Raw genomic sequence first — 26,964 nt, forward strand, 5'->3', positions numbered from 1 at the left:
GTGCATTGTGACAGACACGAGAACCCCACAGCCAGCGGTAGAGCACGTGCTGTGTCGCCACTGACTGAGATACATGCACATCGTGCTGCAGCGACAGCAGGAGTGGGGTAGGGGTGAGGGGTGATGGGATGCTGGGGTCAAATCTGCGGCCTCCTCCGGTGGGTGTACATACAGGCGGCTGCACCTCCAACGATAAATCTCGGCGCGGCCGGCGGGTGGCGAGAGGAAGCAGCATGGCGACGGACTTAAGACTGACTTAAGCTTGCAGTGCCTGCCCCCGCCGGCGCGTGACGCGACTCCACAAGAGGGCGTTAACGTCGCCATCCTCCACACGCCACTGTCGGGTGCGCAGCACAAGGGTGGTGTCGCGGCCCGATATGGCGGCTAATAAATGTCATCCCAGCAGCGGACACAACCACCAAGCCCCTCACCGTGCCGGGAGGATGAGAGGAGAAGACAAGAGAGCACGTACACCGCCACCCTCTCCCTTTCCTGACCCCTCCCTGACCCCCTCCCTCACACCGGATGACGGCTGCTGACGACAGGGTGCACGTGTGGCTCGCGTCACGAGCTTGTGATCGTATCCCTCCTGAGTGCTCACACTGCAGCTATTGATAGAAAACTGGCGCACGTGTCAACCGTAAAGAAAAAGAAACTTCCAGTAGCCTCCTGTAGACTTGTGTATCCTCCAGTAGCCTCCTGTAGCCTCATGTACCATCCAGTAGCCTCCTATAGCCTCCAGTAGCCTCGTGTAGCCTCGTGTACCCTCCAGTAGCCTCCTGTAGCCTCATGTACCCTCCAGTAGCCTCCTATAGCCTCCAGTAGCCTCGTGTACCCTCCAATAGTCTCCTGTAGCCTCGTGTAGCATCCAGTAGCCTCCTGTAGCCTTGTGTACCCTCCAGTAGCCTCCTGTAGCCTTGTGTACCCTCCAGTAGCCTCCTGTAGCCTTGTGTACCCTCCTGTAGCCTCCTGTCGTCCCCGCCCCCTCACCCTCCCTCCTTCCGTCTTAAGAGGAAACAAAACAAAAACCAAACGCAGAAAGCACGAACATGCAAAACAAAAGTGAGTGTCTGTGCTGGTGTAGGAGTGACAGAATGTGGGAGAGACGTGCACAGACACAAGCGAACTCAGTGATGTCATAGCCTTATAAGCTGTGTCAAGACACAAGTGAATGCAGTGATGTCATAGCCTTATAAGCTGTGACAAAGACAAGCTGACGTAGAAATCTACCTCACTCGCTAAGTCGGGTAGCTCTGCACAAAGTAACGGATTATGAACATGGAGTCCGACGGCCGTTAATGGAGGCTCCCAACAGCGTCCTTCAGCGCCATCTTGGCAGTCGGACTGTGTGAACTGTATAGTGAACATGCCGGCCCGCGGTGTTTAACCTGTTATTTAACCTGTGCAAACAACCATCCCACCCCTCAGATCATTAGAAACCAAATTAGCAATAGCACAAACGGCCATTTATTTCATTGTGACAAACTGTTCTCGTCACCGTCATCTACAATAACGGCGCCGTGTGCACTCGCTCCTTATCTCGGGCAGAGCACGAAGCCAGGACTAATAAAAGCCTTCACCTGCGATACGGCTCGCTGGTTTTCATGGCTCTCTGTGAAGCTGAACCAGGAACCTGCTTTGTGTGGCTGAGCGAGTCTCTGAGGTCTTTTAGTTGACGCCGACAGAAAGCTTTGTGGTGTTCGAGCCCAGTACCTCCTCTACTATTTTTTCTTTTTTTTTATCAGTCGATGCCGACTGCCTCTCTGGCCTCCCCTGACGATGCAGCAATCTTCAGAAACAGCATCCGGGCACTTCCTATCTGCCTTGGGCTTCATCGTGCGCCCTCCGCTCCGCAGTTCCCCTCCCCCTACCCCTACCGACCTTTCCGCGTTTCTCCTGGAGGGTCTCGGAGGGTCTGACCACGGGCACGAGACTGCTTGTGGCAAAACGTGGACATGGTCCTCCCAGTCCGCACAAACATGGAAGCTTGGCGGCCACTAGCTGTGATCGTGTCCTCCATAACAGCACAGGAATACTTTTACACCTTTCCTCCGGCGTCTGCCTCCTTTATTGGCTGCCAGTGAATGGTGAACTTCACTGTGGTAAAGCTGTGAAGACCACTGTAAAGCTGTAAAGTAAAGCTGTGAAGACCACTGTAAAGCTGTAAAGTAAAGCTGTAAAGACATCTGTAAAGTAAAGCTGTAAAGTAAAGCTGTGAAGACAACTGTAAAGCTGTAAAGTAAAGCTGTAAAGACATCTGTAAAGTAAAGCTGTGAAGTAAAGCTGTGAAGACCACTGCGAAGTAAAGCTGTGAAGTAAAGCTGTGAAGTAAAGCTGTAAGGTAAAGCTGTGAAGACAACTGTAAAGCTGTAAAGTAAAGCTGTAAAGACATCTGTAAAGTAAAGCTGTGAAGTAAAGCTGTGAAGACCACTGCGAAGTAAAGCTGTGAAGTAAAGCTGTGAAGACCACAGTAATGTAAAGCTGTGAAGTAAAGCTGTAAAGACATCTGTAAAGTAAAGCTGTGAAGTAAAGCTGTAAAGTAAAGCTGTAAAGACATCTGTAAAGTAAAGCTGTGAAGTAACGCTGTAAGGTAAAGCTGTGAAGACAACTGTAAAGCTGTAAAGTAAAGCTGTAAAGACATCTGTAAAGTAAAGCTGTGAAGTAAAGCTGTGAAGACCACTGCGAAGTAAAGCTGTGAAGTAAAGCTGTGAAGACCACAGTAATGTAAAGCTGTGAAGTAAAGCTGTAAGGTAAAGCTGTAAAGACATCTGTAAAGTAAAGCTGTGAAGTAAAGCTGTAAAGTAAAGCTGTAAAGACATCTGTAAAGTAAAGCTGTGAAGTAAAGCTGTGAAGACCACTGTAAAGCTGTAAAGTAAAGCTGTGAAGACATCTGTAAAGTAAAGCTGTGAAGTAAAGCTGTGAAGACCACTGTGAAGTAAAGCTGTGAAGTAAAGCTGTGAAGACCACTGTGAAGTAAAGCTGTGAAGACCACTGTAAAGCTGTAAAGTAAAGCTGTGAAGACCACTGTAAAGTAAAGCTGTAAAGTAAAGCTGTAAGGACCACAAGACTAGCATTGGATGCTCCCAGAGTCTCAGGACGTCTAAAACTTTCATTGCCGTGTCTTTGAAGTCGCAAGTACACCAGCGACACCATCAAGTCAACCCAGTGCCCTGGAGGGTCATCAAGTCATCATCCACGTGTCTACAACAGTCATCACTCATGTCTGAGCCACGTGACCTGTTCTGCCATCAGCCATTTACCCTAGAGTCTAGACAGTTGTCGGCTAATATGTCCAGCCACATGTAGTCATGAGGCGAGTGTCATACACTCTTCCTGCACGTGTCGTAAACTGTCCTGCACATGTCGTAAACTGTCCTGCACACACATTAGTGATATGTCGTAAACAGTGTGCTGCACGTGTCTCCGACACACATTAGTGACATGTCGTAAACTGTCCTGCACACACACTAGCCACCTATCCTGGAGTAGGGGCTGAATAACTATCGTATGCCATTATTTATTGCCACTTAGCAGAGTGAAGGTGGGTCGCTAGGGGTGTAGTGAACAATGCACATTTACACATGTACACGCATTAACCTGCAGTGTGACGTCACGGCTAGCAGACAGGGGCAGTCGGGGCACTCGACCATCTGTTTGAGGCGACAGTAATATGAGCATGACCTTGTATCACTGGACTGCTGGCGGACGACGTTTTTCCAGTTAACTACTAAAACGAGGCATTAGACGACAAAGCTTCCGGTTTAGTCACATTCTTTGTTTGGGCTCGCCGAGACTAACAGAGTCCTGCAGTAAGCCCCTATAGTGCTTTCTGGCAACTTGGCAAGAGGCTAAACGTTGCTCTTGACAGACAAACAGCAGTCCACCTCTACACTTCCATGATATGAGTCATTGTTATTGTTGTTGTCAAGACTACTGCATATTATCTATGTCAGAACCTCATCTACTATTTACTGTCGTCTGCCTTGACAGGAGCAGCGTAGACAAGTCATTGTTTATGACAGATGCTCGCTGAACGCAGCTCACGTTGCCAGCTGGACCGTCCATTCAGTCACGAGAAGTCACACGCCCCAGTGATTGATGTACAGCTGTCTTGCAGCTTCACTGTGTCACGATATTGTACTGTCTTACATACAGCTGTCTTGCAGCTTCACTGTGTCACGATACTGCATTGTCTTACATACAGCTGTCTTACAGCTTCACTGTGTCACAATATTGTACTGTCTTACATACAGCTGTCTTACAGCTTCACTGTGTCACGATATTGTACTGTCTTACATACAGCTGTCTTACAGCTTCACTGTGTCACGATATTGTACTGTCTTACATACAGCTGTCTTACAGCTTCACTGTGTCACGATATTGTATTGTCTTACATACAGCTGTCTTACAGCTTCACTGTGTCACGATATTGTATTGTCTTACAGCTGTCTTACAGCTTCACTGTGTCACGATATTGTACTGTCTTACATACAGCTGTCTTACAGCTTCACTGTGTCACGATATTGTACTGTCTTACATACAGCTGTCTTACAGCTTCACTGTGTCACGATATTGTACTGTCTTACATACAGCTGTCTTACAGCTTCACTGTGTCACGATATTGTACTGTCTTACATACAGCTGTCTTACAGCTTCACTGTGTCACGATATTGTACTGTCTTACATACAGCTGTCTTACAGCTTCACTGTGTCACGATACTGCACTGTCTTACATACAGCTGTCTTACAGCTTCACTGTGTCACGATATTGTATTGTCTTACAGCTGTCTTACAGCTTCACTGTGTCACGATATTGTACTGTCTTACATACAGCTGTCTTACAGCTTCACTGTGTCACGATATTGTACTGTCTTACATACAGCTGTCTTGCAGCTTCACTGTGTCACGATATTGTACTGTCTTACATACAGCTGTCTTACAGCTTCACTGTGTCACGATACTGCACTGTCTTACAGCTGTCTTGATATGCAGCGTCGCTGTGTCGGGATACAGCTCTGCCTTGCGTACAGTTGTCATGACATGTGTCACAACAGAGGTGGAGGACTGGCACACCTTATCTTAACTGGATTGTAACAAGAGGATGTCATGTCGACTGTCAAAATTACTCTTGTGACAGATTTTTGGAACATTTGACGTGAGCACGACAATGGCAGCACGTGACCATGACCTCTGACTCAGAAGTCTGTTAGCCTTATTTTCCGTCATCGGCAGCATCCTTAACTCTTGTCAGTGACAATCAATGGGTGTCAGCACTGACAGCTGTAGCCACTGACTAGAGACTACTTACAGTAACAATCTATTTTTAGCTCCGTAGCATTCATACCTTACCAGTGACTGTACCTACGGTCCATCCATCATCCATATCTTACCAGTGACTGTACCTACGGTCCATCCATCATCCATATCTTACCAGTGACTGTACCTACGGTCCATCCATCATCCATGGCTCATCTCCAGGAAAGCTCAGCTGGCTGGCTAGCTTAAATTCCTGGAACATTGCAGCAGCACGGGGCAGGCCCTAGGGTGTCATCCACACACATAATGAGTTTAGTTACGAGACAAAAAGAGATGAGGCCAGGGGAGAACAACTGTCGACATCGGTCACAGGCAACTCCAGCTTGTCTCCCCCTTCCACTGCACTCAGTTGTCTCCTCACGTCGCTCGCTGATCCGTTAGAAAAAAATTCATTTCATTTTGGTGGTGAGCTCCCCTAGGCGCGCCTCACCGAGTCCTGCAGTAAGCCCCTATAGTGCTTTCTGGCAACACACGGACAGCAAGACATGAGAAGAGACAGGAAGACAGGCGATAGGTGTGTATAACAATCTTTGTGTCTTGGCTAAATTGGATTTTCCCTTGTCTCAGTTAAAAAGCCAGAAAACACAAAGTCGGAAGGCCCGAGAAGGGATCGTCTGACAGTCATCTGCTTTTTCCCTTTCTCTCTCTCTCTCACACTGACACACACACACAGACACGCGAACGCACAAACGTACGCACATACACGCATGCAGAATACGGGGAGATGTACTGCAGTGTGTGAGTCCTGTGCCTGTAGACGCTGACCTTTAAACTACAGTTGCCAAGCAAGGCACGCGGCCACGTGACGTCAGCACAGTACCGAGCTGCAGAGACATCAACGAGGAGACAGGACCGAGGACTGTCATCAACGATGATATAGGGCCAAGAACTGATGTCACCACTCGGGGCCGAGGACTGTCATCAACGATGATGTAGGGCCAAGAACTGATGTCACCACTCGGGGCCGAGGACAAGATTTTTCTCCCTCAGTCCACAGAGAGTGCCAAGCAAAACGCTCAGAAGCCAAAACTCTTGATGTCGCAACAAGCCAGACACTTCCTCAAGTATTTCTTTTGTACTCGTTGTTATACACAATAAACACAATTATTATACACAATAAACAACATTGCCATTGTATGATTCACAATACTTAACAGACGAGCTAGTTATGTCTCAAATCAATGGAAGATAAATCAGTGTATCAAAACATCCGCCGCTGCACTACAACGGCCCATCAATATGAAAATACCGAAGATAACAACCATAGTAACAAATGTACACAACAAATCATGGATTTTGATTTCTTTAATTTCAGAACGAACGAACGAGCGAACTCTGCTTAAATTTGTTTTTTGTTCTGCTGATTCCTGTTTTGCCCTCTGTCTTCAACATTGCCAACCATCAAACTGACTTTGTCTTCAACTGACGCTGACCCTGACCTTATGTCTCCACCGGAACCACGCCCAAGGTTTGTCTTCCCCTAACCCTAACCCAGACTTCATGTCTCCACAGAAACGTCCACCCCCTGTTGCCACCCCCACGGGCCCCACCCCACTTCACTCCTTCAAGCGGCTCATCACACGGAAATGAGGTCCTCGGCAGCGCCCGCGGATTGCCCGGATGTAGTCACGTGACTGCATGCATTTAGGCACGATACATCACGAGTCGGCACTTGTCACAGGTTTTGAGCCCAGAACCCGAATGCAGCCGTTTGGTCTTCTCCCTCCCGTCTCTCCATCCTCCCTGCCCCCCTGACCCTCCTCAAAGTTGATGCATGCCCGCCTTCACGGGCTGAGATTGGCTCTCGGCTGTTGGTCAATAACACTCTTTCAGTCGCTGGCCCCCGGGGCTGTGCAAGTGGCAGTTAGCAGGTTACCCCCCCACACACAGACCTGCTCACTGCGCACGTCACAGTTACGTCTTTCTCCCCCCTCACCCCGAGCTGTGCAAGCGTTTAGTTGCCTGACCTCTCCACCCACCCCCGCCCCTGTCTGCCTAGTACACGTGGCATTCAGCAGGCGGCCTCTCCTCCGATCCTGATGTGCAGCAGCGTTTAGCGTATTCAGCTACGTCACACGAGTGGTTTAGTAGCATTTAGCAGACTAACACTACGTCACACAAGTGGTGTAGTAGCATTTAGCAGACACAACACTACGTCACACAAGTGGTGTAGTAGCATTTAGCAGACACAACACTACGTCACACAAGTGGTGTAGTAGCATTCAGCAGATACAACACTACGTCACACAAGTGGTGTAGTAGCATTTAGCAGACACAACACTACGTCATACAAGTGGTGTAGTAGCATTCAGCAGATACAACACTACGTCATACAAGTGGTGTAGTAGCATTCAGCAGATACAACACTACGTCACACAAGTGGTGTAGTAGCATTTAGCAGACACAACACTACGTCATACAAGTGGTGTAGTAGCATTTAGCAGACACAACACTACGTCATACAAGTGGTGTAGTAGCATTCAGCAGATACAACACTACGTCACACAAGTGGTGTAGTAGCATTTAGCAGACACAACACTACGTCATACAAGTGGTGTAGTAGCATTCAGCAGATACAACACTACGTCACACAAGTGGTGTAGTAGCATTCAGCAGATACAACACTACGTCACACGAGTGGCGTAGTAGCATTTAGCAGACGCGACGCGACAACTTTACGTCACACAAGTTCATGGCGCACGCACCTTCCTGCAGTGAGTGATGAAGATCTGATAACAAACATTCTCTCTTCCTTCCGATGTCTGCCGTCCGTGTATCTTACGGTGAGTGTGTCACAAGTCCCCAACAGTGTGTCTGTGTGTGTGTCTTAGGGTCCGTAACAGTGTGTTGTGCATGTGTGTGTGTGTCGTGATCAGTCACAGTGTGTGTGTCTGGGGGTCAGTCACAGTGTGTGTGTCTGGGGGTCAGTCACAGTGTGTGTGTGTCGTGATCAGTCACAGTGTGTGTGTCTCGGGGTCAGTCACAGTGTGTGTCTCGGGTCAGTCACAGTGTGTGTCTCGGGGTCAGTCACAGTGTGTGTGTCAGGGGGTCAGTCACAGTGTGTGTGTCAGGGGGTCAGTCCCAGTGTGTGTGTGTGTCTCGGGGTCAGTCACAGTGTGTGTCTCGGGGTCAGTCACAGTGTGTGTGTCAGGGGGTCAGTCCCAGTGTGTGTGTGTCTCGGGGTCAGTAGCAGTGTGTGTGTCAGGGGGTCAGTCCCAGTGTGTGTGTGTCTCGGGGTCAGTCACAGTGCGTGTGTCGCAGCTGGCAGTATGCAGGAGGAGGGAACAGGTGTGGAGAGTAAAGCAATCAGTTTTTGTCTTCATTTCATGATGAACACTCAGATCAGGCGACTGACTACACAATCCCTAAAACAATCCTGTAATACAATCCTGTAAACACTCCTAAGACAATCCTGTAAACACTCCTAATACAAACATGTAAACACTCCTAAAACAATCCTGTAAACACTCCTAAGACAATCCTCTAAACACTCCTAATACAATCCTGTAAACACTCCTAAGACAATCCTGTAATACAATCCTGTAAACACTCCTAAGACAATCCTGTGATACAATCCTGTAAACACTCCTAAGACAATCCTGTAATACAAACCTGTAAACACTCCTAAAACAATCCTGTAAACACGCCTAAGACAATCCTGTAATACAATCCTGTAAACACTCATAAAACAATCCTGTAATACAATCCTGCAAACACGCCCAAGACAATCCTGTAATACAATCCTGTAAACACTCCTAAGACAAACTTCCAGACTCTAATTTCACGAGGAGACAAACAGTTCAAACTCAAAGTCAAGACCCTGCTGAAGATTTAGCGACTAACTGGACGAACAAATAAAGTTGTTTTCTTCTCCTGCTCCGCCATCCGTGACACGGAAGTGCCCCAAGTGGAGCCCTGGTCACGTGAGAAGCAGCAGGAGGACATAACTTGTCATCTGTTATCGTTTTGTGTGTCATCTGTCCAAGTTAGGTGGTCATTCCTCTGTCTTACTGTCATGAGCTCACGTGACCACAATTTGCAAGCAGAAGGAGGTTTATTTTATGGCCATTAAGTTCACGGTCACCTGATTGTTTGCTTTGATTGTTGAGTTTGTCATCAGAATGTGTTTCTCCAGGTTGGATTACATTTCTTCACCTTCCTGCTGGAAGCGCGTTGTGTCAATATTTGGATAATTACATTTGAAATGGATCATCGTGCGAACACACACGCGCACTGTCACACTTCTGTTGATCTGCACCGTGAAATGTCCATCCTTCTGCGACAACTGGAAGTACTTGTTTACAGACATGTTTACAGACATGTTTACAGAACTAACTGGAAAATTGCATGCCGGTATTGGAGTGCACAAGTCATGAAAGGTCGACAGCAGGTGTTTCTGGAAGTGTGTGACGTGTGTAAACGTATTTCTGAAGTTGTGTGACGTGCGTGTGTGGCAAGATAGGACTTCTCGCCAAGAATCGAACTCCCAGCGAGGTGTTGTAAGGACAGAACCGAACTCTCAGCGAGAACCAATGGTCTGTGCATACTACAAAATTAAATTTAACATTAGAGAAACACATAAAACTTTTAGGTTCAAATAATTACAGCTTGCAAAGAGATGTGTATAGTGGGACTATTTTCTTTGATATCACTGCGCGAGTGGGTGTTTGATCGTCTGCTAAGGAGTAACTACAAGTAACTACAGTCAAATTTATATAAAAAAATAACATGAAAAAAGCTAAACACATACAACTCACGCTTTATTTTTGGTTTTGATAAAAAAATACCACGAAAATGTCTGCTAATCCATTCAGCAACACTAGAAAATACAGCGTCTGCATACCTCAAGGGACTTCGAATCTTGACGCTAGGTCCTATCTTGCTACACGTGCAGGTGCTTCTGGAGCTTTGTGACGTGTGCAAAGGTGTTTCTAGAGTTGTGTGACGTGCGTGCAGTTGTCACTGAGGTCAGATTGTGTGGTTGACACCGATGATCATCATACCATCCAAATTGATGACAATAGGGTCAGATGACGTACGCGTCACAGCTTGTGTCTGTCTTAGAATTATGAACATTTATTCTTCTTACTACTCAGTTCAGTGTTAATGTCATCAAAGTGTGTGACGTCACACCCGGTAATCTCACACTCCTGTAATTTGGCGGATAGGAGAGTAGCTTTGTTATCACACTTCCTCCACTACTCTCTCTCTCTCGCTGTGTGTCTGTGTGACTGTGTCTGTGTGTACTGTGTGGAACTGTGACTGTGTGTGTATCTGTTTGTCTGTGTGACTGTGTGTCTGTGTCTGTGTGACTATGTGTGTCTCTGTGTGTCTGTGTGACTGTGTGTCTCTCTCTCTGTGTCTGTGTGACTGTGTGTCTGTGTGACTATGTGTGTCTCTGTGTGACTGTGTGTGTCTCTCTCTGTGTGTCTGTGTGACTGTGTGTCTGTATCTGTGTGACTGTGTGTCTGTGTGACTGTGTGTCTGTGTCTGTGTGACTGTGTGACTGTGTGTCTGTGTCTGTATCTGTGTGACTGTGTGTCTGTGTGACTGTGTGTCTGTATCTGTGTGACTATGTCTCTGTGTGACTGTGTGTGTCTCTGTGTGTCTGTGTGACTGTGTGTGTCTCTCTCTCTGTGTCTGTGTGACTGTGTGTCTGTGTGACTATGTGTGTCTCTGTGTGTCTGTGTGACTGTGTGTCTGTATCTGTGTGTCTGTGTGTCTGTGTGACTGTGTGTCTGTATCTGTGTGACTGTGTGTGTGTGACTGTGTGTCTGTGTGACTGTGTGTCTGTGTCTGTATCTGTGTGACTGTGTGTCTCTCTCTCTGTGTGTCTGTGTGACTGTGTGTCTGTGTCTGTATCTGTGTGACTGTGTGTCTCTCTCTCTGTGTGTCTGTGTGACTGTGTGTGTCTCTGTGTGTCTGTATCTCTGTGACTGTGTGTCTCTGTGTGACTGTGTGTCTCTGTGTGACTGTGTGTGTCAGTGACGTGCAATGACCGTGACCAAAGGACTCCAGTGCAGGCCAATGGCGCGGCAGCAGAGATTATTGCGCGCTACGAGTGTTGGTGGCCTAAGTGTTCTCTAAAAAGAAGACCGATGGGACAGAATCGATTTTCACATCGTCAATTTTCAAATTCTTTTTCTTCGTGCGCGAGAAGGTCTGAGTGATAAGGGAGGGGGGCCAACAAGACGAAGAAAATTGAGATAAAAAGGAAGGAAAAGAGAGGGATGCATACAGCGGGATGACACAGATGATGTGCAGTAAAAAGAGAAAAATCAGCTTTGGCCTGAGATTTGGGGAATCGACCCTTGACACTGGCTGTGGGAGCATCCTGTGTCCTTGGGACCTCGTGACAGCCGTTGCTGGCCAGGTCCTGACCACACCCACCCCTCCTTGTGAAGTAAGTGGCTGCAAGTGTAACAACAAGTTGCTTTAGTGTAGCAATCTCCTTTCATCGTCACTGGCAGTTATCTTGTGGACACCTTGTGTGCAGCTGTCGCATCTCTGTCTCCCTCATCGTCTCTCTTGTCGATAAAGTTTGTCGTGCACGTCACTTCCTGACGTAGTTACAACCGATGTCTCACAGCTCGTCGGTCGTGCGTTGTAGCGACGTGGTGATTGTCGTTGTGGAGGTGGTGGTAGTGGTCGTAGATGTGATGATTTCATCGGAATTTATTGGAGGAGGTCGGGAAGGCTAGAGATGACTAGTCAGAAGGGAGAGCACTCTAGGGCGCTGTTACCACAGGGCGGAACTGTGATAGAGACAGGCGGCTCGAGCAAGCGTTGGTGCGGCAGGGAGGTCTAATTGCTTAATCAGCTCGGGGCAAACACCAGCACGGCCACAATCAGGGGCCGCCACTCGGCGTTTTCTAACTCAGTGAACGTCACGCCCGTTGTGATCACTGTCCCGCTGACTTCTCTCCCCTGGCCGCCCTCTGCAGGGGCGATCCAAGTTAATCACACTTGACTGTCCCCTCCCTCTTCCCCCCTCGACACACGAGAGAATGGGAGCACACAAGCACGCATGCGCACTGGAGCGTGAACATTTTGACTCCAAAGGACGGATCGATGGAATTTTTGTGTGGAGCCAAAACAACAACAACAACGAGGGATTAAAAAACAATAAAAACAGGAAGCTGCGTCAGAAGGTCTATGACGTCACCGCTAGACTAGTGACAACGGTTACGTCACTGCTGTCACTCCTTCTGTCTTGTCATTCGCTCTCTGCGTAACTTCTCTGTCACTCTTTCTCTCTGCCATTCCTTCCGGCACTCGTTCATTTCTAAATACATCAGCGTCGCGGTTACACGTCAGACGACGACTAAGATGCAATGTCCATTAGACACTAATAGACACTACACTGTAGCCAATGCCTTCTAAACACTAGACACTAATAGACACTACACTGTAGCCAATGTCTACTAGACACTATAGACACTACACTGTAGCCAATGCCTTCTAAACACTAGACACTATAGACACTACACTATAGACAATGCCTACCAGACGCTATAGACTCTACACTATAGCCAATGCCTGCTAGATACTATAGACACTACACAGTAGACAATACCTACTAGACACTAGACACTATAGCCAATGTCTACTAGACACTATAGACACTACACTGTAGAGTGTAGACACTCCACTATAGACACTATAGTATTAGGAGGCTGTGGAGTATGCTTACGAGCGCTTGTCCGCCACGTGCGGCCAGATGCTGTGACAGGACGATGTAGGGATATGTGGACGGCTGGGGTGCTGCATGCTGGGGTGCTGCTGGGGTGTACACAAGAGAAGTGACAGTATCCTTGCCCCCCAACCCCACCCGACTGTGTCCTCCTCGGCCGCATGCGACTGGAGCAGCGCGCGACATGAAATATTCACGCCATCGATTGGCGGCGTGCACTGCAATCAGTCTCCGCCTCTCCATCCCACCGGCAAGATGGCCGCTCGCAGCAAGGTGCTCGGCTATGACAGTTTGTAGTCGCCCACTGACAGTCGCTCAACTTCCTGCTAATCAGCAACTATAACAGTTCGCGTGCTCGCACACACACACAGTCACAAAAATGCACGAACACACGCACGCACACACACTTACTACGTGGGAGGAGCGAAGGACGATAACAACTGAGTTCATTATTTATTGTGAACAACTCCGTGAGAACTCTTTGATGTTTTTATTTTATTTTTTTTACTGAGTTTGATTATGTGTTCGCTGTACAGACCACACACACACACCGGTCAGGATGCTGGATGCGGGTGGTCTGTGTCTCTGTCTCTGCCACTAGCGCCACCAAGCGTGGCCCCCGATGTGTTAGAACTGAAGGAAGAGGAGGGGCGGGGAAAATGATCCTCACCAGCTATCAGCTGCTTGTCCACGTGATTGTCCTCTGTGTCAGCTGGTCAAGACTATCAACTGTTAAGTTGGTTAGATGCACCTGCTAGCATCCCATGATCAAGAGACCATCAAGTTTTACCGTAAACCACTGGAAAGTTGAGGTCAGGCCAACATAAACACACGTGTCACCTATCCTCCACATTGTACTTAGTCCATGTGCACTGTACATTTGTATACACACATATACATCCATATATGTATACACAAGATAACTATTCATAGACACATTAAAAATACAGAAGATCAACTTAAAGGTGGTGTTTATATACAGACATACTTGTACACAGCCAAGCTTTATAAACAGACATTTGTACACAGATATAGACACATGTATATACAGACCTCCCTTTAGATATAGACACATGTATATACAGACCTCCCTTTAGATATAGACACATGTATATACAGACCTCCGTTTAGATATAGACACATCTATATACAGACCTCCGTTTAGATATAGACACATGTATATACAGACCTCCGTTTAGATATAGACACATGTATATACAGACCTCCCTTTAGATATAGACACATGTATATACAGACCTCCCTTTAGATATAGATACATGTATATACAGACCTCCCTTTAGATATAGACATATGTATATACAGACCTCCCTTTAGATATACATGTAGACACATTTGTACACAGACCTCCATTTAGACAGCTGGTACTTGGCGTCAACTGCCACTTTCTGAGTCACGTGACACCAGACAGTCATATGACACAAGTCTAAGCCTGTGACATTATTTCGCACGAACTATTCACACACTATAGTATGCCCTTAATAATTCATTATGCCACTACAGCATCTGTAATCAAAGTCCTTGTGTCATCAAACTGTCATGACATCATCTCCCATAATTTGTCTTGTGGTGAGAAGCTTTGAAGCCGTTGCTGGACAGCTCAGCAGGTAGCAGCATCTCCCACAACACCATTTCAGAAGCCGACAGACCCTCACAAATGCCAGGTTTCAAAGTTTCTTACGCGCATGTGTCTTGCGCACATCAAAGGGTGAGGGAGGGCGGATGGAGTGACAGAAATCAACTGCAGCCCAACCCGAGTGTTGCGCACCGTCTGGTCCGCCAGGGTCGCGCCATGCCATCAAAAATTCTGCCAGATGAAAGGCTGTCAGCTTGCAGCCCAGACTTTTCCTGCACATCATCACAGGACCCAACGATTCAGTCCACCTTTGTGGTCTGCCCTCGCGCCCACACCAGTCACATGTCACGCCCACACCTCCCGTGTTCCTGGGAATCCTGCGAGTCACCACAGACTGACCTGCAGCTGACCGCCCTTTGTCGTCTGCTAGATGACAGCAGCTTTACCACCACCACCACCACAACCACCACCACCACCACCACCACCACCTTGTGCTTGGGTTGCTGACGTCGGCTACACCAACAATTCCTAGTCGACTTTGTGAGAGTTGAACGAACTTATTTCAGATTCTCAATGCTCGTCACCATGCCATGGTTCCGTCACTCTAGCAGACGACAGATGAAAGGCACAACGAGCAGGAAAGTAGTCTCTCTCTGTCTCTCCATTTCTCTCCTTCTATGTGTCTAAAGGATGCCCAAGGGTTGCTCCATTGTCCATAATGCGTCTGGAGTTACTAAACTGACCACACATCTGGTCTCAAAATCAAAGCAAAAGCTTGGAGTACAGTGGCAGTGTTTGAGGTGTGTACGTCACTTACCAGAACAGTAGACTCCAGTGTGCTTTGGTGTCTGAGCACATGTTGGCTATGTGCTTGTTTTTCTGGCTGTCAATTATTAGTTCACACACATTCACATACACACATACACACATACACATACACACATACACACATACACACACACACATACACACACATACACACACATACACACATACACACATACACACATACACACATACACACATACACACATACACATACACATACACACATACACACACACACATACACACATACACACATACACACATACACATACACACATACACATACACACATACACATACACACACATACACACATACACACATACACACATACACACATACACACATACACACACATACACACATACACACATACACATACACATACACATACACATACACACATACACACATACACACATACACACATACACACATACACACATACACACATGGTTTGTTGTGGAAAAAGACCGTTACTTTTAATAAACCATTTGCGTGAGACCCTTCTTGATTTGAAAACATGAAAGGCACTCCAAAAACCTGCACAAATACACCAGGGTCTTGTTCATGCTCTCATCAATACAGAAAATCAATCGTATGGGAGGCAACTTTCTTTCTTCAAGTCCGACAACTCCGGCAGTTGACGCTCAGTTGAGAGAGAAGGGTGCCCTGGGGGGCGGGCGGGGGCCATGATTTAACCGAGGACGAGCAAAGATGGGGAGACAGATAGGTCCTGTGTGACGTCACATCCCCTCGCGTTTGTCTGTCTAATGATGTTCCTGGGCAAACAGCCGTAAAAAAGACGCGATGACAGGGTTCCGAAGACGCAATGCACAGAAGAGAAATCATTTGCTTTCCGCGAGAAAGGTTCCAACCTAATTTTTTTTTTTCTGTTTCTGACAGTGACGAACCCGAGCCCATATGCCCCCTCTCTGGGCCTTAGAAAACTAGGACCCCCCTCCTCTTCTTCCCTCCCCACAATGTAATCACCACCCCCACCAGCCTCCTTACATGTCCGGTCGGTACACGGATAATGAACTGTTAATTGATTTATTGACAGATTTACGGCCGCAATAACGCCAGAGTGAATCGCAGTGGATATACAGAAAAGACAGAAAATACAGAAAAGACAGAAGATCCCGCACTGTGCTGCTCCCCTTCCTCGGCCTTTCACGTACCCACGCTCCCGACATCGTCGCTCCCTGGGCTGGCATCTCTTGCAGCAGCATCAATCCCAGGGTCCTTTGCGTAGGTCTTGTGTGACTCAACAGCTGCTGACCCGGAAGTGAATGTACCTTAGGCGGCTGTTGGGGGGCATGATGCAATGTGCTTGGTTGTTACACGTGTACCCAGCATGCAATGTGTTTGGTTGTTACACGTGTACCCAGCATGCAATGGTCTTGGTTGTTACACGTGTACCCAGCATGCAATGTGCTTGGTTGTTACACGTGTACCCAGCATGCAATGGTCTTGGTTGTTACACGTGTACCCAGCATGCAATGTCCTTGGTTGTTACACGTGTACCCAGCATGCAATGTGCTTGCTTGTTACACGTGTACCCAGCATGCAATGTGCTTGGTTGTTACACGTGTACCCAGCATGCAATGTCCTTGGTTGTTACACGTGTACCCAGCATGCAATGTGCTTCCTACACGGGTTGCCAGTACCATCTATGTCAACTCCAAACTACTGTCATCATCATCCTCATCATCAACCCTTCACCATCCTCATCTTACTGATATTAGGATGCGCACATCTCCCTCTCTATCCAGATCCCTGGTCGGACAGGACTGTTTGACATCGTTTGTCTTACAATAAACATCGAATCCCGTTGGAGAGGCAAAAAGAGGGAAAGTGATTCAGCGGCAAAATATCTGCCTGTAACTTGCCCCCTGTATACAAATCTTGTTACCTCCTGCGTTTCTCCTCTCTCTCTCACATTTTTGGGCCAGCGCTAACAGTTTCCTCTTCTTTTTTCTACTCACTCCTTAAACTTGTGACTCTAGCCCCCTCCCCCTGTTCCCGCCCACAGAGTTGCCAGAGGAGGTCCCTGCTCCCTCATATGGTCCCCCTCCTCCACTGCCCCCTCCCTTTCTGTGTTTGGCTCTGTTCAGTTGTAACACATCTGATGCCACAGAAACCCCCACATGTAGGGAGATCACCCTCCTCCCTGGTGTAGGAGCCCCCCTGCCTCAGCGGTCCATCGATCAATCCCAGCATCCCCCGCGTCACCGGCCCCTTCGATTGCTTGTGCGTGAAGGTCCCGCGAGCGTCCTCCCCATCCCTCCTCCCCAAGCAGTGCTGCCGTCTTGCGTTTTCCGCTCTCAACAGACAAGACACAGCCCGCCATGCTGCCCACCCCGTGCAGAGGGCGCTTGGTGTGCCACTGTCTATACAACACTCGCAGCCCCTCCAGTGAGTAGTGAGTAGCTGCTCTCTTCCCTGTGCTCCACGTCACGCCACCAGCGCCACCAGCATTTCCAGTGGTCTACGTCACGCAGGGGATGCCGGGAAGCTTGTGGCTGCTTACTGTGTGCGTCGACATTTGTCTCTTAAAATTACAGCACACACAGACCTGGACAATACACAGACCTGAGACAACACACATACAGACCTGAGACAACACATACAGACCTGAGACAACATACAGACCAGAGACAACACACACACATACAGACCTGAGACAACACACACAGAGACATGAGACAACACACAAACCTGAGACAACACACAGACATGAGACAACACACAAACCTGAGACAACACACAGACATGAGACAACACACAAACCTGAGACAACACACATACACACCTGAGACAACACACACACAGACCTGAGACAACATACACACAGACTTGAGACAACACACACACACACAGACCTGAGACAACACACAGACAGACCTGAGACAACATACACACACAGACCTGAGACAACACACAGACCTGAGACAACACACACACAGACCTGAGACAACACACAGACCTGAGACAACACACACACACAGACCTGAGACAACACACAGACCTGAGACACACACACACAGACATGAGACAACACACACACAGACCTGAGACAACACACAGACCTGAGACACACACACACACACAGACCTGAGACAACACACAGACCTGAGACAACATGCAGACCTGAGACAACACACACAGACCTGAGACAACACACAGACACACAGACCTGAGACAACACACAGACCTGAGACAACACACACAGACCTGAGACAACACACACACAGACCTGAGACAACACACATACAGACCTGAGACAACACACACACAGACCTGATGAACTGTTGATGAACCGATAAAAAGGTTGACAGAAGTAGCGATAAATTTAGAAAGATTGAAAAATCAGTTTTCTCTGACCTCAACATCTCTCTCTCACGAACATCCACTACACAGATGGCGGGTGACGTCAGGTGACGTCGGGTGCAAAAGCTGCAAATGTGTAGACTGTAGACAGTAGGCAGTCTATGGCGATAGTCGGTGTGTGACGAAGTCAGTCTATGGCTGAAGTCCGTTGGTACCGGAGTGAATGTTTGACGTAGGTCGAGTTCATTAGTGACGTACATTTCTCACTCTCAGTATTTCTCGTAGGACTTGTAATAAACTAAGCCTGCTGTCGTGAAGAACTGTCAGGGATGCCCCCCCCCCCATACCCTATCCTGGGGGCTGACGGTTAAAGGTGCACTGTGAACCTGGCGGTGACGTCTCGACATGCTCGCTATTATGTGACGTATGTTGCATACCCATACGTAGGAGACGTAGTTTAAGTCTGTGTGTTGTAGCCCCTTTCCCCTTTCCCCCGTGTCTGACAATGCTCTGGATTCAGTTCTGCTGAGCTGCTTTCATCCTTCCCTGACGTCAGTCAGAATTTACTGTTTTTTTTACTTCAAAACTGAATCCAGGCTGCTGACTCCGCCTCTCGTCAAGGCCTGCGCTGGTCTCCGAGATACAGCCCGTCATTCCTGACCCCCAGTGGTGTCTCCTCTTTGTCCCCCCTGCACTTGTCCACGTGACTACAGTACCTGTGTGTTCCCAGCGAGTATCTAAATTACATTGTCAAGGTGTGTGAGTGGTGGTTGTGTGATTACTGTTGTGTGATTACTGTTGTGTGATTACTGGTGTGTCAGTACTGGTGTTAGTGCTGGTGTATCATTACTGGTCCTGGATTCATGGTGGGGGTCAAGGGTCATGTCTTTGGCGAGTCGATTGCTCTGTGCCAGCTCTAGAATTACTTCCCTGTCCTTTGCATCTATTGGTCAACTTTAACTAACGCTGCCGTCCATTGGTGGCAGGAGTGACGAAGTGGGCAAGTAAGACGAGAAAGTCTTGTCTGGGTACTGTCTTTACATTGGACGAGGCTGCGAGTAGGACACAGCACTACAGCCGTCACACTTGTAGTATACTAACGATGTCACAAATATGTCACGAGTCCTACGAGACACTAGTGCCACCATATCAGACTGTTACACTGTCAGACATTTGCCATGAGTCCTACAAGACATTATTACAACGGAATATGTCTCACAAGACATTATAGTCACTATAGCCGCTATAGACAGTATAGGCACTACACTACAGGCACTATAGCCACTATAGTCACTACAGACACTATAGTCACTACAGACACTATAGCCACTACAGACACTATAGTCACTATAGCCGCTATAGCCACTATGGTCACTACAGACACTATAGCCACTATAGTCACTACAGACACTACAGACACCATAGTCACTATAGCCGCTATAGCCACCCTATATACACCATCACGCCACACTCTGGTGATAATTGCTAACCGTATCAACGGCGTATATAACGCTGTGATTGCACTGTCCTGACCCTATCACACTAAGAATTCTGTTTGTTGTTGTTTGTGTGTGGACCCGGACTTGACGAGACAACAAACAGGTTTCCTCTGTGGATGGTCAACACTCGGCTGCGTGCAAATGACATCCAGAAACAAACAAATAACATCCCACAGCAATAACAAACTCACCCTGGACCACAAACACACCCTGATGTGCAAGTGCAGACTAACCACGGCGGGTCAGGAAGACCATCAGGAGTAACATCACATATGCAGTAACATCACACAAACAATAGTCTATCGACTTGTACGGAGGGAATTCTCGTGTTCCAATATTCCCGAAGAAAATGCAAACTGCAGTTTACACATTGTAATTCTCAGTAAACTTCTTCCCGTCATCGGATCATTCCACTCGCGCTATTATCAACTCCCAATAAATCCACCCAACATAAAACAACTTTTAGAAACACGATTACAGCAACGATGTGACGTACTCACACTGTCCGTCTCACGCCTTTATGCAAATAGAGGGGTCAAAGGCTGCCCTTCAAGATCCTGTTAGGAAATCCTCGTGACACAATCCAGTCATATTCCGTACCTTTACTGACAATATCGGCAACACGTCACGTGACGTACAACCCACTGCAACCATATTACATATCTCACTGACAATGTCGTTAACACGTCACGTGACGTACAACCCACTGCAACCATATTACATATCTCACTGACAATGTCGGCAACACGTCACGTGACGTTCACTATATTACGTCATTACTTACAATGTCGGTAACATGTCACATGACGTACAGTATATTTCACAATTATGTACTTTGTGACTAACACGTGACGTGACGTACAAGACACTGCACTCGTATTAGACTATTATTGTGTCAGAATCACGCTAGATGTCGTACGTGACGTCACGGTAGACTATTATTAACTTTACAAGTCTCAAAGGACAATGAAGCCATGCTAGGCAATGGAGTGCACTTAAAGTGATGTAAGCAGTGTGTTTGAGTGAGTGCGTACGTGTGAGTCCCTGTGTCTGTGTGTGTAGGTCACTACATTGTGTGTGTATATGTGTATGTCACCACATTGTGTGTGTATGTGTAGGTCACTACGTTGTGTGTGTAGGTCACTACGTTGTGTGTGTATGTGTAGGTCACTACATTGTATGTACATGTGTAGGTCACTACATTGTGTGTATGTGTATGTGTATGTGTATGTCACTATCTTGTGTGTAGGTGTGTAGGTCACTACGTTGTGTATGTGTGTATGTCAGTACATTATGTGTATGCGTATGTCACTACGTTGTGTGTATATGTGTATATGTCACTACATTGTGTGTATGTGTGTGGATGTATATGTCACTACATTGTGTGTATGTGTGTATGTCACTACGTTGTGTGTATATGTGTATGTCACCACATTGTGTGTATGTGTGTAGGTCACTACATTGTGTGTATATGTGTAGGTCACTACATTGTGTGTATGTGTATATCACTACGTTGTGTGTATATGCGCATGCCACTACGTTGTGTCTATATGCGTATGTCACTACGTTGTGTGTATGTGTGTGTATGTGTATGTCACTACATTGTGTGTATGTGTGTATGTCACTACATTGTGTATGTGTATGTCACTACATTGTGTATGTGTATGTCACTACATTGTGTATGTGTATGTCACTACATTGTGTGTATGTGTGTATGTCACTACATTGTGTGTGTGTATGTCACTACATTGTGTGTATGTGTGTATGTCACTACATTGTGTGTGTATGTGTATGTCACTACATTGTGTGTGTGTATGTCACTACATTGTGTGTATGTGTGTATGTCACTACATTGTGTGTGTATGTGTGTATGTCACTACGTTGTGTGTGTGTGTGTGTAGATGTCACTACGTTGTGTGTATGTGTGTATGTCACCACATTGTGTGTGTAAAGTGAGAGACAGCTGGTGCGCCTAGTGTCACTGTATGTTGACACATCTTGGCGCCTTTATCAGACGGAGGAAGAGAGCGGCGTCACGCGGCCCTCCACTAAGAAGACTGTCGGCGTGCGCCATGAAAAGCGAAGTGATGAGGAATGCATGGGGGCAAAATCAATCAAGCCCATGGCTTCCCTCGAAATCAGATAATTTGATTTAAAGTTTCATCTTCTTGGCGTGGAGTGGATAGCGAGAGACGCGCCGATTACTGGCAGTGCCAACCTCCGCCAGCAAACACACAGCCTCTTGCCGTCAACTACCTCCGCGCCCCGGACAGGGAGGGCACAGTGAGGGGCCGGGGTCACAGTGTGACGTCAGTGTCTCCATGCTCTCCCCATGCATGACGTTACATGACGTCAGTGTCTCCGTGCTCTCCCATGCATGACGTTACATGACGTCAGTGTCTCCGTGCTCTCCCTATACATGACGTTACGTGACGTCAGTGTCTCCGTGCTCTCCCTATACACGTGACGTGACGTCAGTCTCCCCGATCATTGCCAGCACGCCTGTACACACAATTGTCAATAATAACGCTAGTTAGGCGGAGACGACCTGCCCATCACGTGACTAACGTCTCGGCTGGCCAGTCAGACAAACTGCAAGTCGACACCATGAAGGTCAACTGAAGGGTCAGGGAGGAGAACACACGCAGTGGTGTGATGGACGTCATCGTCACAGCGATCTCACTCTCTGGTGGACAGTTTGCGCCCAGTGATGTGATGGACACCAGGGTGAGTGGTTCACCGGTGTGACTGACAGCTGTGTAGGAAGGCGGCGCTGTCATGACGCATTCACAAGGTAGTGTGGAGCTGTGACGGATTATTTTGTGAACTCATTTTACCGACACCACTGCTGTCCTGACCATGCTCTGTCACGAACAAATGCGTTAATGCTGAATGCCAGAAGGTTGTGTCGTGTTTTTCTACTGTCCTCACGCGTGTTCGCACTTTTCTTACATGAAATCCAGTTACACGCACCGCAGTGTGGTCCCCCAGCCATTCTATATTAGTCCTCTCCTTTACAATGGATAATCGAAGTGGAGAGAATAACAAGAAAACAAGAATCTGTTGCTTGAGGACACCCTGCTGTTGATCTGTCTTTGCTACACAAGACCAGCGCCTGGCTACAGCACCGTGTAGTCGTGTAGTCTGGAATAATTCCTGTCGTCTGCCTCCTAGTCGTGTCCACTTCTGACAAGCACGACAGCAAGAGCCTGAAGACCAGCTGATGCTTTGTGTTACGAGGCAGACATCGGTAGATATGGGCGACAGAAGCTTACCTGTACACTCCATGTTGACCTCATGTTGTAGCACACACAACGACACAACGACACAACGACACCTCACTATCATACGTCACGCGGCGTGTTGACCACATGGTGTAACACATACACACACACTGACACACCTCACTATCATACGTCACGCGGCGTGCTGACCACATGGTGTAACACACGCACACACACACTTCACTATCATACGTCACCCGACATGTAACACACACACACCTCACGATCATGGTGTGTGAAGTCTCTATGTGCATAGAGCAGCCACTGCGCATGCTCTGTTAGTGCGGACTTCCGGTGAGTTTTGAGGTGCAACGCCCCCACCCACGAGGAGGAAGGCGGCCACAGATGTGTCGGCACGTGGAGCTTTATTAGTGGCGGGTGCTCGCTGGCGGTGACTGGGAGGAGGGGGAGGTGAGGGGCGGAGGGTGAGAGCATCATGGCGAGACCTCGCATCAGTTGCAGTGGCCTCCCCCTCCTGTCGGCAAGTTCCAAGCCCTCCACGGCCGCCAAGCAGTGTTTTCACGTCATAATCAGAGGCGAGACCCGGGGACCGGCAGCCATTAGAACCTAGAGCGGGGCGCTTCACGCATGACTGACTGCCACCCACAAAGTGCCGTTCGCTGTTCCTCCTGAAAACTGCCATCGCGGGCCGGAGAGTTGTGTCCCCTTTTGTCTACAGGAGGCCAGTGAGACACACCTGTCCGCTACGTGATATTCAAACATGGCTACCTTCACACTTCTATGTATGACACCTTTGCTATGCAAGTATTCCAGACCATGTAGTACACCCCGCAAGCTATACGTGACCACTAGCTCTGTACACAAGATATACGTGACCACTAGCTCTGACTGTCCACAGTAATGAGGGGAGCAGTCTCGTCACGAACCTCTATCTATATATATACTGTGGTATATATCTATGTACATCTGTGGTCTCATGTTGTAGTCGCTTGGTTAATACAACTTCTGTACATAAGACAACACGTGATGTCAGTTTTCTACACCAGTCCGTGTAACGGCCACCTGCAGTCCTGTTGGTCAGTGCTGAGCTACATGCACTGTGGCTGTAGCTTGGTGACCTTTGTCTATTCTTGTCTACAGCTGATAGACACAAGCCACACTATCAAACTGTAGATGACTACTTCTGATGACGATGACTCACTGATGTAGGTAACAAAATTCAAAGAACTCCGGAGAGCTAGTCCCCCTTCAGGCCGGTAAGGCGACAAGACATCATTCTCCAAAGTATCACTGTCATCTGTAGAAGCATTCTTACTGGGTGTCATCTGTAGGAGCTTTCTTTCTTACTGGGTGTCATCTGTAGAAGCAGTGTCACTATCATCTGTAGAAGCTTTCTTTCTTACTGGGTGTTATCTGTAGAAGCTGTCACGAATGTCATATGTAGAAGCTGTCACCGAGTCTCATATGTAGAAGCTGTCACCGAGTGTCATCTATAGAATTTGTCACCGAGTGTCATCAGAAGAAGCCGAATCAGTCCGATCTGTAGAAGACGAACAGAGAAGCTAAGCTGGAAGACGTGTCTCCTCTCAGGTCAGATGTAATTTTCTGAAGTATTTTCTCGAAATTCACTGGTGCGTCGATCACGTGACGGGCTGAATGTCATGCGCACAAGACGTATGTCACATCAGGGGCAATAATTCCAGACGCCTGAACTAATCATCCAGGCTTTTCCAGTTTTCTGTTGACGCTGCTTTTAAGAACAGGAAAGCGATGTGAGCCTTCAAAAGAGGATCGATGACAGCAATATAGAGTTTCTTCATCTCGGCCTTCAAGTCCTTTGGCAAACAGTAAGGGAGGCTACTCGCACGTCCTACTTTCGTAGTTTTACAGCCACCACAACCGCCAACCCGTCCTCAAGGTCTGATTGCTTGCCAAGAACCACAACACGATATGAAAGTTTGGGAAGCCATGCTAACTTTCCGCTAACATCAGTTGCTAAACAACAGACAGGTGTGAACCTCACCAAGGTGGTGCTCTACCATGTGTAGAGCAACTGTAGTAGTCTGTAGGGAAATTGCTTACTTATTATACTCACTTCCTTAACTACAGGAGAGGACATCACATGACACCACTACAATACATTAAAGTTGTGTATTGCCATAAACTACATTAAGACAGCGGTTTATATGAGTACAATACTTTACAGGTGTAAGAATGCACGTGGCTACACCTGCATATCATGCGTGTCACAATACAGAATACAGGTGTAGTCAAAGACTCAAGGAAGAGTAAACCAATTCCTACTTTATTCAAAAGTCTGTCTGTCATCAAACTACAGATGTTGACAGCTGTAAGTCTCTGGATTAACTCGAGGTTTGACATGTTGACAGCTGTAAGTCACTGGATTAACTCGAGGTTTGACATGTTGACAGCTGTAAGTCTCTGGATTAACTCAAGGTTTGACATGTTGACAGCTGTAAGTCACTGGATTATTTAAAGATTTGACATGTCCTGACCTGCGATGGTCATCTTGTCTCTTGAGCTTCGTGTCACCTGTGTCACCGCACGCTTAGTGTCACTACTGTATGCCAGTGCTACCTGTAGGTCACGTGTCACTCTAAACTCACCTGTTGAGCCCAGACAGCGGGTGATAACCTTTGTACCCTGATTGTACCTGGCTGTAATGCTGTGAGTAACTTGCCCAGTGGGTATTATGTAATGTTACATATTTACTGACACCGCGCCCTTAACGACCAACACAGGTGCCAGCCATGCAGTGTCGTCCTTATCACAGAGCCTGACATGTCTCCCCCCTACACCTCTACCTCTACCTCTACCTCTCTTAACTGTCATCAGTCGTGGGGAGGGTGGGGGTGTAGTGGATCGAAACCTACGGGCAGGTCTAAACCTCTGGGTATAGTCTGCGCATGCGTGGGCATTTAAGTGACGATTAAGATTATGGTTATTATATGTATTTTTATTTGAACAGAACTTAAGTGGCGATAGATGAACTATGTGATTATGAAGTATGATGTAGATGTCTAGACCGTACGGCAACAGACGGACTTTGTCACTAGTCAATGTTGTCATTTCAACACAAATATTTCGTTGTTATCGTCTTCGTATTGTAGTCACTTAGCGAAACTCGGAAGGAGTGACAAAAATTAAACGTGTTCAGACCTGCTACAGTCACTTAAAAGTTGTCCTTGTGAATATAAATCGCTTCATGCGCATGCGCAGACTGTACCCGGAGGTTTCGATCCACTACAGGGAAAACACCGGCATGGAGAGCTGACGTGACAGTGTGACATGTCACGTCACGTGGTCAAACACAACACAATCGTGCACGTCGTAACCTTATGTCACATTCCTTAACACATGTCAGCCTTCATACGACACTTAGAGAATTCTGAGTGCTGCCATGTTGTGTCACTGAGTGCTGCCATGTTGTGTCAC

At 47.5% G+C, this 26,964-nt stretch overlaps 1 protein-coding gene across 4 annotated transcripts in view; it reads right to left on the bottom strand.

The window, feature by feature from the left end:
* LOC112572429 (neuroglian-like) overlaps positions 1-26,964 on the bottom strand; it is a 74,681-nt gene that overhangs the window by 42,042 nt on the left and 5,675 nt on the right. The window lies entirely within an intron of this gene.

Source organism: Pomacea canaliculata, linkage group LG9 (assembly GCF_003073045.1).
Source record: "Pomacea canaliculata isolate SZHN2017 linkage group LG9, ASM307304v1, whole genome shotgun sequence".
Classification (NCBI taxonomy): Eukaryota; Metazoa; Mollusca; class Gastropoda; order Architaenioglossa; family Ampullariidae; genus Pomacea; species Pomacea canaliculata.